Source organism: Nematostella vectensis, chromosome 8 (assembly GCF_932526225.1).
Source record: "Nematostella vectensis chromosome 8, jaNemVect1.1, whole genome shotgun sequence".
Lineage (NCBI taxonomy): Eukaryota > Metazoa > Cnidaria > Anthozoa > Actiniaria > Edwardsiidae > Nematostella > Nematostella vectensis.
Window position 1 is genome coordinate 12,051,934 of NC_064041.1, and position 16,031 is coordinate 12,067,964.

General features: G+C 46.9%; 29 non-coding genes across 29 annotated transcripts; 20 read left to right on the forward strand and 9 right to left on the reverse strand.

Annotated features, from left to right (window-relative positions):
* Positions 1-8: 8 nt before the first annotated feature.
* LOC125570592 lies at positions 9-201 on the forward strand. Its single transcript, XR_007312918.1, has one exon. It is a non-coding gene; the product is annotated as a U2 spliceosomal RNA (small nuclear RNA).
* A 193-nt stretch (positions 202-394) lies between these two features.
* On the forward strand, positions 395-560 carry LOC125571188. The gene has a single exon (XR_007313501.1). It is a non-coding gene; the product is annotated as a U1 spliceosomal RNA (small nuclear RNA).
* Positions 561-1,334: 774 nt separating this feature from the next.
* On the reverse strand, positions 1,335-1,453 carry LOC125570847. Its single transcript, XR_007313155.1, has one exon. It is a non-coding gene; the product is annotated as a 5S ribosomal RNA (ribosomal RNA).
* Positions 1,454-1,710: 257 nt separating this feature from the next.
* Positions 1,711-1,903, forward strand: LOC125570593. Its single transcript, XR_007312919.1, has one exon. It is a non-coding gene; the product is annotated as a U2 spliceosomal RNA (small nuclear RNA).
* A 193-nt stretch (positions 1,904-2,096) lies between these two features.
* On the forward strand, positions 2,097-2,262 carry LOC125571189. Its single transcript, XR_007313502.1, has one exon. It is a non-coding gene; the product is annotated as a U1 spliceosomal RNA (small nuclear RNA).
* A 774-nt stretch (positions 2,263-3,036) lies between these two features.
* On the reverse strand, positions 3,037-3,155 carry LOC125570848. Its single transcript, XR_007313156.1, has one exon. It is a non-coding gene; the product is annotated as a 5S ribosomal RNA (ribosomal RNA).
* A 257-nt stretch (positions 3,156-3,412) lies between these two features.
* Positions 3,413-3,605, forward strand: LOC125570594. Its single transcript, XR_007312920.1, has one exon. It is a non-coding gene; the product is annotated as a U2 spliceosomal RNA (small nuclear RNA).
* Positions 3,606-3,798: 193 nt separating this feature from the next.
* Positions 3,799-3,964, forward strand: LOC125571190. The gene has a single exon (XR_007313503.1). It is a non-coding gene; the product is annotated as a U1 spliceosomal RNA (small nuclear RNA).
* Positions 3,965-4,738: 774 nt separating this feature from the next.
* LOC125570849 lies at positions 4,739-4,857 on the reverse strand. Its single transcript, XR_007313158.1, has one exon. It is a non-coding gene; the product is annotated as a 5S ribosomal RNA (ribosomal RNA).
* Positions 4,858-5,114: 257 nt separating this feature from the next.
* Positions 5,115-5,307, forward strand: LOC125570597. Its single transcript, XR_007312922.1, has one exon. It is a non-coding gene; the product is annotated as a U2 spliceosomal RNA (small nuclear RNA).
* A 193-nt stretch (positions 5,308-5,500) lies between these two features.
* On the forward strand, positions 5,501-5,666 carry LOC125571191. Its single transcript, XR_007313504.1, has one exon. It is a non-coding gene; the product is annotated as a U1 spliceosomal RNA (small nuclear RNA).
* Positions 5,667-6,440: 774 nt separating this feature from the next.
* On the reverse strand, positions 6,441-6,559 carry LOC125570850. Its single transcript, XR_007313159.1, has one exon. It is a non-coding gene; the product is annotated as a 5S ribosomal RNA (ribosomal RNA).
* Positions 6,560-6,816: 257 nt separating this feature from the next.
* On the forward strand, positions 6,817-7,009 carry LOC125570598. The gene has a single exon (XR_007312923.1). It is a non-coding gene; the product is annotated as a U2 spliceosomal RNA (small nuclear RNA).
* Positions 7,010-7,202: 193 nt separating this feature from the next.
* LOC125571192 lies at positions 7,203-7,368 on the forward strand. Its single transcript, XR_007313505.1, has one exon. It is a non-coding gene; the product is annotated as a U1 spliceosomal RNA (small nuclear RNA).
* A 774-nt stretch (positions 7,369-8,142) lies between these two features.
* LOC125570851 lies at positions 8,143-8,261 on the reverse strand. The gene has a single exon (XR_007313160.1). It is a non-coding gene; the product is annotated as a 5S ribosomal RNA (ribosomal RNA).
* A 257-nt stretch (positions 8,262-8,518) lies between these two features.
* Positions 8,519-8,711, forward strand: LOC125570599. Its single transcript, XR_007312924.1, has one exon. It is a non-coding gene; the product is annotated as a U2 spliceosomal RNA (small nuclear RNA).
* A 193-nt stretch (positions 8,712-8,904) lies between these two features.
* Positions 8,905-9,070, forward strand: LOC125571193. Its single transcript, XR_007313506.1, has one exon. It is a non-coding gene; the product is annotated as a U1 spliceosomal RNA (small nuclear RNA).
* A 774-nt stretch (positions 9,071-9,844) lies between these two features.
* LOC125570852 lies at positions 9,845-9,963 on the reverse strand. The gene has a single exon (XR_007313161.1). It is a non-coding gene; the product is annotated as a 5S ribosomal RNA (ribosomal RNA).
* Positions 9,964-10,220: 257 nt separating this feature from the next.
* On the forward strand, positions 10,221-10,413 carry LOC125570600. Its single transcript, XR_007312925.1, has one exon. It is a non-coding gene; the product is annotated as a U2 spliceosomal RNA (small nuclear RNA).
* Positions 10,414-10,606: 193 nt separating this feature from the next.
* LOC125571194 lies at positions 10,607-10,772 on the forward strand. Its single transcript, XR_007313507.1, has one exon. It is a non-coding gene; the product is annotated as a U1 spliceosomal RNA (small nuclear RNA).
* Positions 10,773-11,546: 774 nt separating this feature from the next.
* On the reverse strand, positions 11,547-11,665 carry LOC125570853. Its single transcript, XR_007313162.1, has one exon. It is a non-coding gene; the product is annotated as a 5S ribosomal RNA (ribosomal RNA).
* A 257-nt stretch (positions 11,666-11,922) lies between these two features.
* On the forward strand, positions 11,923-12,115 carry LOC125570601. Its single transcript, XR_007312926.1, has one exon. It is a non-coding gene; the product is annotated as a U2 spliceosomal RNA (small nuclear RNA).
* A 193-nt stretch (positions 12,116-12,308) lies between these two features.
* LOC125571195 lies at positions 12,309-12,474 on the forward strand. The gene has a single exon (XR_007313508.1). It is a non-coding gene; the product is annotated as a U1 spliceosomal RNA (small nuclear RNA).
* A 774-nt stretch (positions 12,475-13,248) lies between these two features.
* Positions 13,249-13,367, reverse strand: LOC125570855. Its single transcript, XR_007313164.1, has one exon. It is a non-coding gene; the product is annotated as a 5S ribosomal RNA (ribosomal RNA).
* Positions 13,368-13,624: 257 nt separating this feature from the next.
* Positions 13,625-13,817, forward strand: LOC125570603. The gene has a single exon (XR_007312928.1). It is a non-coding gene; the product is annotated as a U2 spliceosomal RNA (small nuclear RNA).
* Positions 13,818-14,010: 193 nt separating this feature from the next.
* LOC125571196 lies at positions 14,011-14,176 on the forward strand. The gene has a single exon (XR_007313509.1). It is a non-coding gene; the product is annotated as a U1 spliceosomal RNA (small nuclear RNA).
* A 774-nt stretch (positions 14,177-14,950) lies between these two features.
* Positions 14,951-15,069, reverse strand: LOC125570856. Its single transcript, XR_007313165.1, has one exon. It is a non-coding gene; the product is annotated as a 5S ribosomal RNA (ribosomal RNA).
* A 257-nt stretch (positions 15,070-15,326) lies between these two features.
* On the forward strand, positions 15,327-15,519 carry LOC125570604. Its single transcript, XR_007312929.1, has one exon. It is a non-coding gene; the product is annotated as a U2 spliceosomal RNA (small nuclear RNA).
* A 193-nt stretch (positions 15,520-15,712) lies between these two features.
* Positions 15,713-15,878, forward strand: LOC125571198. The gene has a single exon (XR_007313511.1). It is a non-coding gene; the product is annotated as a U1 spliceosomal RNA (small nuclear RNA).
* Positions 15,879-16,031: the final 153 nt, after the last annotated feature.

Consider the following 16,031-nt stretch of genomic DNA (forward strand, 5'->3'; position numbering starts at 1 on the left):
GATTCTGCATCGCTTCTCGGCCTTTTGGCTAAGATCAAGTGTAGTATCTGTTCTTATCAGCTTAATATCTGATACGCTGCTCATTGAGTAGCTCATATATTAAACTGATTTTTGGAAACTGGCTGTGGAATAAGCGGCTTGCTGCGTCCCAGCCACGGGTTGTCTCGGTATTGCACTACCTCCGAGTACGGCCCCCTTCCCTTTCGGGAAGACACATTCAAGCAACACCTCGAGCATCATTTACGTGCTGTTCATGCGAGCTATAGCGGGAGAGATCAATAAGAGACAGGATCGTCATTAAGACGACGGGTCATAATCACCGCGATGCACCGTTCCCACATGGAGGATGAAATCAGCCGGGGACAGTCGGTGTACAGGGACGCCAAATAAACTCATACTTACCTGACGCGGGAGGTTTACCGTGATCACCAAGGCGGTCCTCTCAGGGTGAGGCCCTCTCATTGCACTTCGATTGGGTTGACCCCTGCGATTACCCCAAATGTGGGTAACTCGAGCGTATAATTTCTGGTAGTGGGGACCTGCGTTCGCGCTAGTCCCCGAACAATACGAATCAAGTGTAATCACAACACAATCACAACGAGCGACTCGTGAAGCACGGACTTCACACCGCTTGTAATCAGTCAACTATTGTAAAATTTCTAACTTCTAATAGCGAACAACTTGCTCTCACATTACCGTCATGGTGGGCAGAGGCTTTAGTCGTGTTTGGTCTGCATTCTAGCGGTGTTTTTGCGATGAAACGAGCGAAGGTGAGCTGTGTTTTGATCAGTTGTTGCTAACCGGCGATGAAAGTTCAGTGCGACTGTTTCGTCACTAAAATAGAACAGTGGAATACGCGCGCTGCTTTGCAACCTTCGCGCTTTATTATAGTGAGTGAAAACATGATCTCGAAAAGCATTTATTTGGACAAGGTTTACGCTATGAATGGCATCTCAGCTTGTATGAGATGCTAGCTGAGTAATGTTCGTGTTCACTCGCGGTGTAAACGCGCGACCAATGCGATAATACTGCGCACTTTCTCTCATAGTATTTTACTGCATTGAGAGACATTTCCTATGCGAGTACTAACGCTCTTACAGGCTTTCACAATCCACTGATCTGATCGCTTGTAATATTATGACTCTACTTGAATCTGCTGAACGTTTGCGAACGTTTACGACCGCGATTTTGATTACAATACGGTCGCTGAGTATGCCTGAATTGTCTATAGATCGAGTTGAGAACGCATACAACTGAGGGATTTCTTTAGCTTAGACAATGACCAACCTGCACTAACTTTTTCTTTATAGTTTAGAAAAAAAATGAAAAAGAAATGCCTACAGCACGCGGTATTCCCAGGCGGTCACCCATCCAAGTACTAACCGCGCCCAATCGAGCTTAACTTCGGTGATCGGACGAGAACCGGTGTTTTCTCGATGGTATGGCCGTAGACGAAAGATCTCGGTGATATTTTAGACTTTTATAGCGGTGCGGTGAGAACGTACGCACGCACTAGCGCGGTAAAAATGTCTCATTGCACTCGCAAAGACGCTGTATCAAGCGAATACTGCTCGTACGTGATAGCACTACGTTCATGACTGATCATCACATGTGATCTTAGGAGGCAGAAGGGCCTAAAACCGAGTCCGTCACCCACATGGCGGAGGCCTAGAATGATAAACGCTCCCTGTAGTCCGAGCCAGATTCTGCATCGCTTCTCGGCCTTTTGGCTAAGATCAAGTGTAGTATCTGTTCTTATCAGCTTAATATCTGATACGCTGCTCATTGAGTAGCTCATATATTAAACTGATTTTTGGAAACTGGCTGTGGAATAAGCGGCTTGCTGCGTCCCAGCCACGGGTTGTCTCGGTATTGCACTACCTCCGAGTACGGCCCCCTTCCCTTTCGGGAAGACACATTCAAGCAACACCTCGAGCATCATTTACGTGCTGTTCATGCGAGCTATAGCGGGAGAGATCAATAAGAGACAGGATCGTCATTAAGACGACGGGTCATAATCACCGCGATGCACCGTTCCCACATGGAGGATGAAATCAGCCGGGGACAGTCGGTGTACAGGGACGCCAAATAAACTCATACTTACCTGACGCGGGAGGTTTACCGTGATCACCAAGGCGGTCCTCTCAGGGTGAGGCCCTCTCATTGCACTTCGATTGGGTTGACCCCTGCGATTACCCCAAATGTGGGTAACTCGAGCGTATAATTTCTGGTAGTGGGGACCTGCGTTCGCGCTAGTCCCCGAACAATACGAATCAAGTGTAATCACAACACAATCACAACGAGCGACTCGTGAAGCACGGACTTCACACCGCTTGTAATCAGTCAACTATTGTAAAATTTCTAACTTCTAATAGCGAACAACTTGCTCTCACATTACCGTCATGGTGGGCAGAGGCTTTAGTCGTGTTTGGTCTGCATTCTAGCGGTGTTTTTGCGATGAAACGAGCGAAGGTGAGCTGTGTTTTGATCAGTTGTTGCTAACCGGCGATGAAAGTTCAGTGCGACTGTTTCGTCACTAAAATAGAACAGTGGAATACGCGCGCTGCTTTGCAACCTTCGCGCTTTATTATAGTGAGTGAAAACATGATCTCGAAAAGCATTTATTTGGACAAGGTTTACGCTATGAATGGCATCTCAGCTTGTATGAGATGCTAGCTGAGTAATGTTCGTGTTCACTCGCGGTGTAAACGCGCGACCAATGCGATAATACTGCGCACTTTCTCTCATAGTATTTTACTGCATTGAGAGACATTTCCTATGCGAGTACTAACGCTCTTACAGGCTTTCACAATCCACTGATCTGATCGCTTGTAATATTATGACTCTACTTGAATCTGCTGAACGTTTGCGAACGTTTACGACCGCGATTTTGATTACAATACGGTCGCTGAGTATGCCTGAATTGTCTATAGATCGAGTTGAGAACGCATACAACTGAGGGATTTCTTTAGCTTAGACAATGACCAACCTGCACTAACTTTTTCTTTATAGTTTAGAAAAAAAATGAAAAAGAAATGCCTACAGCACGCGGTATTCCCAGGCGGTCACCCATCCAAGTACTAACCGCGCCCAATCGAGCTTAACTTCGGTGATCGGACGAGAACCGGTGTTTTCTCGATGGTATGGCCGTAGACGAAAGATCTCGGTGATATTTTAGACTTTTATAGCGGTGCGGTGAGAACGTACGCACGCACTAGCGCGGTAAAAATGTCTCATTGCACTCGCAAAGACGCTGTATCAAGCGAATACTGCTCGTACGTGATAGCACTACGTTCATGACTGATCATCACATGTGATCTTAGGAGGCAGAAGGGCCTAAAACCGAGTCCGTCACCCACATGGCGGAGGCCTAGAATGATAAACGCTCCCTGTAGTCCGAGCCAGATTCTGCATCGCTTCTCGGCCTTTTGGCTAAGATCAAGTGTAGTATCTGTTCTTATCAGCTTAATATCTGATACGCTGCTCATTGAGTAGCTCATATATTAAACTGATTTTTGGAAACTGGCTGTGGAATAAGCGGCTTGCTGCGTCCCAGCCACGGGTTGTCTCGGTATTGCACTACCTCCGAGTACGGCCCCCTTCCCTTTCGGGAAGACACATTCAAGCAACACCTCGAGCATCATTTACGTGCTGTTCATGCGAGCTATAGCGGGAGAGATCAATAAGAGACAGGATCGTCATTAAGACGACGGGTCATAATCACCGCGATGCACCGTTCCCACATGGAGGATGAAATCAGCCGGGGACAGTCGGTGTACAGGGACGCCAAATAAACTCATACTTACCTGACGCGGGAGGTTTACCGTGATCACCAAGGCGGTCCTCTCAGGGTGAGGCCCTCTCATTGCACTTCGATTGGGTTGACCCCTGCGATTACCCCAAATGTGGGTAACTCGAGCGTATAATTTCTGGTAGTGGGGACCTGCGTTCGCGCTAGTCCCCGAACAATACGAATCAAGTGTAATCACAACACAATCACAACGAGCGACTCGTGAAGCACGGACTTCACACCGCTTGTAATCAGTCAACTATTGTAAAATTTCTAACTTCTAATAGCGAACAACTTGCTCTCACATTACCGTCATGGTGGGCAGAGGCTTTAGTCGTGTTTGGTCTGCATTCTAGCGGTGTTTTTGCGATGAAACGAGCGAAGGTGAGCTGTGTTTTGATCAGTTGTTGCTAACCGGCGATGAAAGTTCAGTGCGACTGTTTCGTCACTAAAATAGAACAGTGGAATACGCGCGCTGCTTTGCAACCTTCGCGCTTTATTATAGTGAGTGAAAACATGATCTCGAAAAGCATTTATTTGGACAAGGTTTACGCTATGAATGGCATCTCAGCTTGTATGAGATGCTAGCTGAGTAATGTTCGTGTTCACTCGCGGTGTAAACGCGCGACCAATGCGATAATACTGCGCACTTTCTCTCATAGTATTTTACTGCATTGAGAGACATTTCCTATGCGAGTACTAACGCTCTTACAGGCTTTCACAATCCACTGATCTGATCGCTTGTAATATTATGACTCTACTTGAATCTGCTGAACGTTTGCGAACGTTTACGACCGCGATTTTGATTACAATACGGTCGCTGAGTATGCCTGAATTGTCTATAGATCGAGTTGAGAACGCATACAACTGAGGGATTTCTTTAGCTTAGACAATGACCAACCTGCACTAACTTTTTCTTTATAGTTTAGAAAAAAAATGAAAAAGAAATGCCTACAGCACGCGGTATTCCCAGGCGGTCACCCATCCAAGTACTAACCGCGCCCAATCGAGCTTAACTTCGGTGATCGGACGAGAACCGGTGTTTTCTCGATGGTATGGCCGTAGACGAAAGATCTCGGTGATATTTTAGACTTTTATAGCGGTGCGGTGAGAACGTACGCACGCACTAGCGCGGTAAAAATGTCTCATTGCACTCGCAAAGACGCTGTATCAAGCGAATACTGCTCGTACGTGATAGCACTACGTTCATGACTGATCATCACATGTGATCTTAGGAGGCAGAAGGGCCTAAAACCGAGTCCGTCACCCACATGGCGGAGGCCTAGAATGATAAACGCTCCCTGTAGTCCGAGCCAGATTCTGCATCGCTTCTCGGCCTTTTGGCTAAGATCAAGTGTAGTATCTGTTCTTATCAGCTTAATATCTGATACGCTGCTCATTGAGTAGCTCATATATTAAACTGATTTTTGGAAACTGGCTGTGGAATAAGCGGCTTGCTGCGTCCCAGCCACGGGTTGTCTCGGTATTGCACTACCTCCGAGTACGGCCCCCTTCCCTTTCGGGAAGACACATTCAAGCAACACCTCGAGCATCATTTACGTGCTGTTCATGCGAGCTATACCGGGAGAGATCAATAAGAGACAGGATCGTCATTAAGACGACGGGTCATAATCACCGCGATGCACCGTTCCCACATGGAGGATGAAATCAGCCGGGGACAGTCGGTGTACAGGGACGCCAAATAAACTCATACTTACCTGACGCGGGAGGTTTACCGTGATCACCAAGGCGGTCCTCTCAGGGTGAGGCCCTCTCATTGCACTTCGATTGGGTTGACCCCTGCGATTACCCCAAATGTGGGTAACTCGAGCGTATAATTTCTGGTAGTGGGGACCTGCGTTCGCGCTAGTCCCCGAACAATACGAATCAAGTGTAATCACAACACAATCACAACGAGCGACTCGTGAAGCACGGACTTCACACCGCTTGTAATCAGTCAACTATTGTAAAATTTCTAACTTCTAATAGCGAACAACTTGCTCTCACATTACCGTCATGGTGGGCAGAGGCTTTAGTCGTGTTTGGTCTGCATTCTAGCGGTGTTTTTGCGATGAAACGAGCGAAGGTGAGCTGTGTTTTGATCAGTTGTTGCTAACCGGCGATGAAAGTTCAGTGCGACTGTTTCGTCACTAAAATAGAACAGTGGAATACGCGCGCTGCTTTGCAACCTTCGCGCTTTATTATAGTGAGTGAAAACATGATCTCGAAAAGCATTTATTTGGACAAGGTTTACGCTATGAATGGCATCTCAGCTTGTATGAGATGCTAGCTGAGTAATGTTCGTGTTCACTCGCGGTGTAAACGCGCGACCAATGCGATAATACTGCGCACTTTCTCTCATAGTATTTTACTGCATTGAGAGACATTTCCTATGCGAGTACTAACGCTCTTACAGGCTTTCACAATCCACTGATCTGATCGCTTGTAATATTATGACTCTACTTGAATCTGCTGAACGTTTGCGAACGTTTACGACCGCGATTTTGATTACAATACGGTCGCTGAGTATGCCTGAATTGTCTATAGATCGAGTTGAGAACGCATACAACTGAGGGATTTCTTTAGCTTAGACAATGACCAACCTGCACTAACTTTTTCTTTATAGTTTAGAAAAAAAATGAAAAAGAAATGCCTACAGCACGCGGTATTCCCAGGCGGTCACCCATCCAAGTACTAACCGCGCCCAATCGAGCTTAACTTCGGTGATCGGACGAGAACCGGTGTTTTCTCGATGGTATGGCCGTAGACGAAAGATCTCGGTGATATTTTAGACTTTTATAGCGGTGCGGTGAGAACGTACGCACGCACTAGCGCGGTAAAAATGTCTCATTGCACTCGCAAAGACGCTGTATCAAGCGAATACTGCTCGTACGTGATAGCACTACGTTCATGACTGATCATCACATGTGATCTTAGGAGGCAGAAGGGCCTAAAACCGAGTCCGTCACCCACATGGCGGAGGCCTAGAATGATAAACGCTCCCTGTAGTCCGAGCCAGATTCTGCATCGCTTCTCGGCCTTTTGGCTAAGATCAAGTGTAGTATCTGTTCTTATCAGCTTAATATCTGATACGCTGCTCATTGAGTAGCTCATATATTAAACTGATTTTTGGAAACTGGCTGTGGAATAAGCGGCTTGCTGCGTCCCAGCCACGGGTTGTCTCGGTATTGCACTACCTCCGAGTACGGCCCCCTTCCCTTTCGGGAAGACACATTCAAGCAACACCTCGAGCATCATTTACGTGCTGTTCATGCGAGCTATAGCGGGAGAGATCAATAAGAGACAGGATCGTCATTAAGACGACGGGTCATAATCACCGCGATGCACCGTTCCCACATGGAGGATGAAATCAGCCGGGGACAGTCGGTGTACAGGGACGCCAAATAAACTCATACTTACCTGACGCGGGAGGTTTACCGTGATCACCAAGGCGGTCCTCTCAGGGTGAGGCCCTCTCATTGCACTTCGATTGGGTTGACCCCTGCGATTACCCCAAATGTGGGTAACTCGAGCGTATAATTTCTGGTAGTGGGGACCTGCGTTCGCGCTAGTCCCCGAACAATACGAATCAAGTGTAATCACAACACAATCACAACGAGCGACTCGTGAAGCACGGACTTCACACCGCTTGTAATCAGTCAACTATTGTAAAATTTCTAACTTCTAATAGCGAACAACTTGCTCTCACATTACCGTCATGGTGGGCAGAGGCTTTAGTCGTGTTTGGTCTGCATTCTAGCGGTGTTTTTGCGATGAAACGAGCGAAGGTGAGCTGTGTTTTGATCAGTTGTTGCTAACCGGCGATGAAAGTTCAGTGCGACTGTTTCGTCACTAAAATAGAACAGTGGAATACGCGCGCTGCTTTGCAACCTTCGCGCTTTATTATAGTGAGTGAAAACATGATCTCGAAAAGCATTTATTTGGACAAGGTTTACGCTATGAATGGCATCTCAGCTTGTATGAGATGCTAGCTGAGTAATGTTCGTGTTCACTCGCGGTGTAAACGCGCGACCAATGCGATAATACTGCGCACTTTCTCTCATAGTATTTTACTGCATTGAGAGACATTTCCTATGCGAGTACTAACGCTCTTACAGGCTTTCACAATCCACTGATCTGATCGCTTGTAATATTATGACTCTACTTGAATCTGCTGAACGTTTGCGAACGTTTACGACCGCGATTTTGATTACAATACGGTCGCTGAGTATGCCTGAATTGTCTATAGATCGAGTTGAGAACGCATACAACTGAGGGATTTCTTTAGCTTAGACAATGACCAACCTGCACTAACTTTTTCTTTATAGTTTAGAAAAAAAATGAAAAAGAAATGCCTACAGCACGCGGTATTCCCAGGCGGTCACCCATCCAAGTACTAACCGCGCCCAATCGAGCTTAACTTCGGTGATCGGACGAGAACCGGTGTTTTCTCGATGGTATGGCCGTAGACGAAAGATCTCGGTGATATTTTAGACTTTTATAGCGGTGCGGTGAGAACGTACGCACGCACTAGCGCGGTAAAAATGTCTCATTGCACTCGCAAAGACGCTGTATCAAGCGAATACTGCTCGTACGTGATAGCACTACGTTCATGACTGATCATCACATGTGATCTTAGGAGGCAGAAGGGCCTAAAACCGAGTCCGTCACCCACATGGCGGAGGCCTAGAATGATAAACGCTCCCTGTAGTCCGAGCCAGATTCTGCATCGCTTCTCGGCCTTTTGGCTAAGATCAAGTGTAGTATCTGTTCTTATCAGCTTAATATCTGATACGCTGCTCATTGAGTAGCTCATATATTAAACTGATTTTTGGAAACTGGCTGTGGAATAAGCGGCTTGCTGCGTCCCAGCCACGGGTTGTCTCGGTATTGCACTACCTCCGAGTACGGCCCCCTTCCCTTTCGGGAAGACACATTCAAGCAACACCTCGAGCATCATTTACGTGCTGTTCATGCGAGCTATAGCGGGAGAGATCAATAAGAGACAGGATCGTCATTAAGACGACGGGTCATAATCACCGCGATGCACCGTTCCCACATGGAGGATGAAATCAGCCGGGGACAGTCGGTGTACAGGGACGCCAAATAAACTCATACTTACCTGACGCGGGAGGTTTACCGTGATCACCAAGGCGGTCCTCTCAGGGTGAGGCCCTCTCATTGCACTTCGATTGGGTTGACCCCTGCGATTACCCCAAATGTGGGTAACTCGAGCGTATAATTTCTGGTAGTGGGGACCTGCGTTCGCGCTAGTCCCCGAACAATACGAATCAAGTGTAATCACAACACAATCACAACGAGCGACTCGTGAAGCACGGACTTCACACCGCTTGTAATCAGTCAACTATTGTAAAATTTCTAACTTCTAATAGCGAACAACTTGCTCTCACATTACCGTCATGGTGGGCAGAGGCTTTAGTCGTGTTTGGTCTGCATTCTAGCGGTGTTTTTGCGATGAAACGAGCGAAGGTGAGCTGTGTTTTGATCAGTTGTTGCTAACCGGCGATGAAAGTTCAGTGCGACTGTTTCGTCACTAAAATAGAACAGTGGAATACGCGCGCTGCTTTGCAACCTTCGCGCTTTATTATAGTGAGTGAAAACATGATCTCGAAAAGCATTTATTTGGACAAGGTTTACGCTATGAATGGCATCTCAGCTTGTATGAGATGCTAGCTGAGTAATGTTCGTGTTCACTCGCGGTGTAAACGCGCGACCAATGCGATAATACTGCGCACTTTCTCTCATAGTATTTTACTGCATTGAGAGACATTTCCTATGCGAGTACTAACGCTCTTACAGGCTTTCACAATCCACTGATCTGATCGCTTGTAATATTATGACTCTACTTGAATCTGCTGAACGTTTGCGAACGTTTACGACCGCGATTTTGATTACAATACGGTCGCTGAGTATGCCTGAATTGTCTATAGATCGAGTTGAGAACGCATACAACTGAGGGATTTCTTTAGCTTAGACAATGACCAACCTGCACTAACTTTTTCTTTATAGTTTAGAAAAAAAATGAAAAAGAAATGCCTACAGCACGCGGTATTCCCAGGCGGTCACCCATCCAAGTACTAACCGCGCCCAATCGAGCTTAACTTCGGTGATCGGACGAGAACCGGTGTTTTCTCGATGGTATGGCCGTAGACGAAAGATCTCGGTGATATTTTAGACTTTTATAGCGGTGCGGTGAGAACGTACGCACGCACTAGCGCGGTAAAAATGTCTCATTGCACTCGCAAAGACGCTGTATCAAGCGAATACTGCTCGTACGTGATAGCACTACGTTCATGACTGATCATCACATGTGATCTTAGGAGGCAGAAGGGCCTAAAACCGAGTCCGTCACCCACATGGCGGAGGCCTAGAATGATAAACGCTCCCTGTAGTCCGAGCCAGATTCTGCATCGCTTCTCGGCCTTTTGGCTAAGATCAAGTGTAGTATCTGTTCTTATCAGCTTAATATCTGATACGCTGCTCATTGAGTAGCTCATATATTAAACTGATTTTTGGAAACTGGCTGTGGAATAAGCGGCTTGCTGCGTCCCAGCCACGGGTTGTCTCGGTATTGCACTACCTCCGAGTACGGCCCCCTTCCCTTTCGGGAAGACACATTCAAGCAACACCTCGAGCATCATTTACGTGCTGTTCATGCGAGCTATAGCGGGAGAGATCAATAAGAGACAGGATCGTCATTAAGACGACGGGTCATAATCACCGCGATGCACCGTTCCCACATGGAGGATGAAATCAGCCGGGGACAGTCGGTGTACAGGGACGCCAAATAAACTCATACTTACCTGACGCGGGAGGTTTACCGTGATCACCAAGGCGGTCCTCTCAGGGTGAGGCCCTCTCATTGCACTTCGATTGGGTTGACCCCTGCGATTACCCCAAATGTGGGTAACTCGAGCGTATAATTTCTGGTAGTGGGGACCTGCGTTCGCGCTAGTCCCCGAACAATACGAATCAAGTGTAATCACAACACAATCACAACGAGCGACTCGTGAAGCACGGACTTCACACCGCTTGTAATCAGTCAACTATTGTAAAATTTCTAACTTCTAATAGCGAACAACTTGCTCTCACATTACCGTCATGGTGGGCAGAGGCTTTAGTCGTGTTTGGTCTGCATTCTAGCGGTGTTTTTGCGATGAAACGAGCGAAGGTGAGCTGTGTTTTGATCAGTTGTTGCTAACCGGCGATGAAAGTTCAGTGCGACTGTTTCGTCACTAAAATAGAACAGTGGAATACGCGCGCTGCTTTGCAACCTTCGCGCTTTATTATAGTGAGTGAAAACATGATCTCGAAAAGCATTTATTTGGACAAGGTTTACGCTATGAATGGCATCTCAGCTTGTATGAGATGCTAGCTGAGTAATGTTCGTGTTCACTCGCGGTGTAAACGCGCGACCAATGCGATAATACTGCGCACTTTCTCTCATAGTATTTTACTGCATTGAGAGACATTTCCTATGCGAGTACTAACGCTCTTACAGGCTTTCACAATCCACTGATCTGATCGCTTGTAATATTATGACTCTACTTGAATCTGCTGAACGTTTGCGAACGTTTACGACCGCGATTTTGATTACAATACGGTCGCTGAGTATGCCTGAATTGTCTATAGATCGAGTTGAGAACGCATACAACTGAGGGATTTCTTTAGCTTAGACAATGACCAACCTGCACTAACTTTTTCTTTATAGTTTAGAAAAAAAATGAAAAAGAAATGCCTACAGCACGCGGTATTCCCAGGCGGTCACCCATCCAAGTACTAACCGCGCCCAATCGAGCTTAACTTCGGTGATCGGACGAGAACCGGTGTTTTCTCGATGGTATGGCCGTAGACGAAAGATCTCGGTGATATTTTAGACTTTTATAGCGGTGCGGTGAGAACGTACGCACGCACTAGCGCGGTAAAAATGTCTCATTGCACTCGCAAAGACGCTGTATCAAGCGAATACTGCTCGTACGTGATAGCACTACGTTCATGACTGATCATCACATGTGATCTTAGGAGGCAGAAGGGCCTAAAACCGAGTCCGTCACCCACATGGCGGAGGCCTAGAATGATAAACGCTCCCTGTAGTCCGAGCCAGATTCTGCATCGCTTCTCGGCCTTTTGGCTAAGATCAAGTGTAGTATCTGTTCTTATCAGCTTAATATCTGATACGCTGCTCATTGAGTAGCTCATATATTAAACTGATTTTTGGAAACTGGCTGTGGAATAAGCGGCTTGCTGCGTCCCAGCCACGGGTTGTCTCGGTATTGCACTACCTCCGAGTACGGCCCCCTTCCCTTTCGGGAAGACACATTCAAGCAACACCTCGAGCATCATTTACGTGCTGTTCATGCGAGCTATAGCGGGAGAGATCAATAAGAGACAGGATCGTCATTAAGACGACGGGTCATAATCACCGCGATGCACCGTTCCCACATGGAGGATGAAATCAGCCGGGGACAGTCGGTGTACAGGGACGCCAAATAAACTCATACTTACCTGACGCGGGAGGTTTACCGTGATCACCAAGGCGGTCCTCTCAGGGTGAGGCCCTCTCATTGCACTTCGATTGGGTTGACCCCTGCGATTACCCCAAATGTGGGTAACTCGAGCGTATAATTTCTGGTAGTGGGGACCTGCGTTCGCGCTAGTCCCCGAACAATACGAATCAAGTGTAATCACAACACAATCACAACGAGCGACTCGTGAAGCACGGACTTCACACCGCTTGTAATCAGTCAACTATTGTAAAATTTCTAACTTCTAATAGCGAACAACTTGCTCTCACATTACCGTCATGGTGGGCAGAGGCTTTAGTCGTGTTTGGTCTGCATTCTAGCGGTGTTTTTGCGATGAAACGAGCGAAGGTGAGCTGTGTTTTGATCAGTTGTTGCTAACCGGCGATGAAAGTTCAGTGCGACTGTTTCGTCACTAAAATAGAACAGTGGAATACGCGCGCTGCTTTGCAACCTTCGCGCTTTATTATAGTGAGTGAAAACATGATCTCGAAAAGCATTTATTTGGACAAGGTTTACGCTATGAATGGCATCTCAGCTTGTATGAGATGCTAGCTGAGTAATGTTCGTGTTCACTCGCGGTGTAAACGCGCGACCAATGCGATAATACTGCGCACTTTCTCTCATAGTATTTTACTGCATTGAGAGACATTTCCTATGCGAGTACTAACGCTCTTACAGGCTTTCACAATCCACTGATCTGATCGCTTGTAATATTATGACTCTACTTGAATCTGCTGAACGTTTGCGAACGTTTACGACCGCGATTTTGATTACAATACGGTCGCTGAGTATGCCTGAATTGTCTATAGATCGAGTTGAGAACGCATACAACTGAGGGATTTCTTTAGCTTAGACAATGACCAACCTGCACTAACTTTTTCTTTATAGTTTAGAAAAAAAATGAAAAAGAAATGCCTACAGCACGCGGTATTCCCAGGCGGTCACCCATCCAAGTACTAACCGCGCCCAATCGAGCTTAACTTCGGTGATCGGACGAGAACCGGTGTTTTCTCGATGGTATGGCCGTAGACGAAAGATCTCGGTGATATTTTAGACTTTTATAGCGGTGCGGTGAGAACGTACGCACGCACTAGCGCGGTAAAAATGTCTCATTGCACTCGCAAAGACGCTGTATCAAGCGAATACTGCTCGTACGTGATAGCACTACGTTCATGACTGATCATCACATGTGATCTTAGGAGGCAGAAGGGCCTAAAACCGAGTCCGTCACCCACATGGCGGAGGCCTAGAATGATAAACGCTCCCTGTAGTCCGAGCCAGATTCTGCATCGCTTCTCGGCCTTTTGGCTAAGATCAAGTGTAGTATCTGTTCTTATCAGCTTAATATCTGATACGCTGCTCATTGAGTAGCTCATATATTAAACTGATTTTTGGAAACTGGCTGTGGAATAAGCGGCTTGCTGCGTCCCAGCCACGGGTTGTCTCGGTATTGCACTACCTCCGAGTACGGCCCCCTTCCCTTTCGGGAAGACACATTCAAGCAACACCTCGAGCATCATTTACGTGCTGTTCATGCGAGCTATAGCGGGAGAGATCAATAAGAGACAGGATCGTCATTAAGACGACGGGTCATAATCACCGCGATGCACCGTTCCCACATGGAGGATGAAATCAGCCGGGGACAGTCGGTGTACAGGGACGCCAAATAAACTCATACTTACCTGACGCGGGAGGTTTACCGTGATCACCAAGGCGGTCCTCTCAGGGTGAGGCCCTCTCATTGCACTTCGATTGGGTTGACCCCTGCGATTACCCCAAATGTGGGTAACTCGAGCGTATAATTTCTGGTAGTGGGGACCTGCGTTCGCGCTAGTCCCCGAACAATACGAATCAAGTGTAATCACAACACAATCACAACGAGCGACTCGTGAAGCACGGACTTCACACCGCTTGTAATCAGTCAACTATTGTAAAATTTCTAACTTCTAATAGCGAACAACTTGCTCTCACATTACCGTCATGGTGGGCAGAGGCTTTAGTCGTGTTTGGTCTGCATTCTAGCGGTGTTTTTGCGATGAAACGAGCGAAGGTGAGCTGTGTTTTGATCAGTTGTTGCTAACCGGCGATGAAAGTTCAGTGCGACTGTTTCGTCACTAAAATAGAACAGTGGAATACGCGCGCTGCTTTGCAACCTTCGCGCTTTATTATAGTGAGTGAAAACATGATCTCGAAAAGCATTTATTTGGACAAGGTTTACGCTATGAATGGCATCTCAGCTTGTATGAGATGCTAGCTGAGTAATGTTCGTGTTCACTCGCGGTGTAAACGCGCGACCAATGCGATAATACTGCGCACTTTCTCTCATAGTATTTTACTGCATTGAGAGACATTTCCTATGCGAGTACTAACGCTCTTACAGGCTTTCACAATCCACTGATCTGATCGCTTGTAATATTATGACTCTACTTGAATCTGCTGAACGTTTGCGAACGTTTACGACCGCGATTTTGATTACAATACGGTCGCTGAGTATGCCTGAATTGTCTATAGATCGAGTTGAGAACGCATACAACTGAGGGATTTCTTTAGCTTAGACAATGACCAACCTGCACTAACTTTTTCTTTATAGTTTAGAAAAAAAATGAAAAAGAAATGCCTACAGCACGCGGTATTCCCAGGCGGTCACCCATCCAAGTACTAACCGCGCCCAATCGAGCTTAACTTCGGTGATCGGACGAGAACCGGTGTTTTCTCGATGGTATGGCCGTAGACGAAAGATCTCGGTGATATTTTAGACTTTTATAGCGGTGCGGTGAGAACGTACGCACGCACTAGCGCGGTAAAAATGTCTCATTGCACTCGCAAAGACGCTGTATCAAGCGAATACTGCTCGTACGTGATAGCACTACGTTCATGACTGATCATCACATGTGATCTTAGGAGGCAGAAGGGCCTAAAACCGAGTCCGTCACCCACATGGCGGAGGCCTAGAATGATAAACGCTCCCTGTAGTCCGAGCCAGATTCTGCATCGCTTCTCGGCCTTTTGGCTAAGATCAAGTGTAGTATCTGTTCTTATCAGCTTAATATCTGATACGCTGCTCATTGAGTAGCTCATATATTAAACTGATTTTTGGAAACTGGCTGTGGAATAAGCGGCTTGCTGCGTCCCAGCCACGGGTTGTCTCGGTATTGCACTACCTCCGAGTACGGCCCCCTTCCCTTTCGGGAAGACACATTCAAGCAACACCTCGAGCATCATTTACGTGCTGTTCATGCGAGCTATAGCGGGAGAGATCAATAAGAGACAGGATCGTCATTAAGACGACGGGTCATAATCACCGCGATGCACCGTTCCCACATGGAGGATGAAATCAGCCGGGGACAGTCGGTGTACAGGGACGCCAAATAAACTCATACTTACCTGACGCGGGAGGTTTACCGTGATCACCAAGGCGGTCCTCTCAGGGTGAGGCCCTCTCATTGCACTTCGATTGGGTTGACCCCTGCGATTACCCCAAATGTGGGTAACTCGAGCGTATAATTTCTGGTAGTGGGGACCTGCGTTCGCGCTAGTCCCCGAACAATACGAATCAAGTGTAATCACAACACAATCACAACGAGCGACTCGTGAAGCACGGACTTCACACCGCTTGTAATCAGTCAACTATTGTAAAATTTCTAACTTCTAATAGCGAACAACTTGCTCTCACATTACCGTCATGGTGGGCAGAG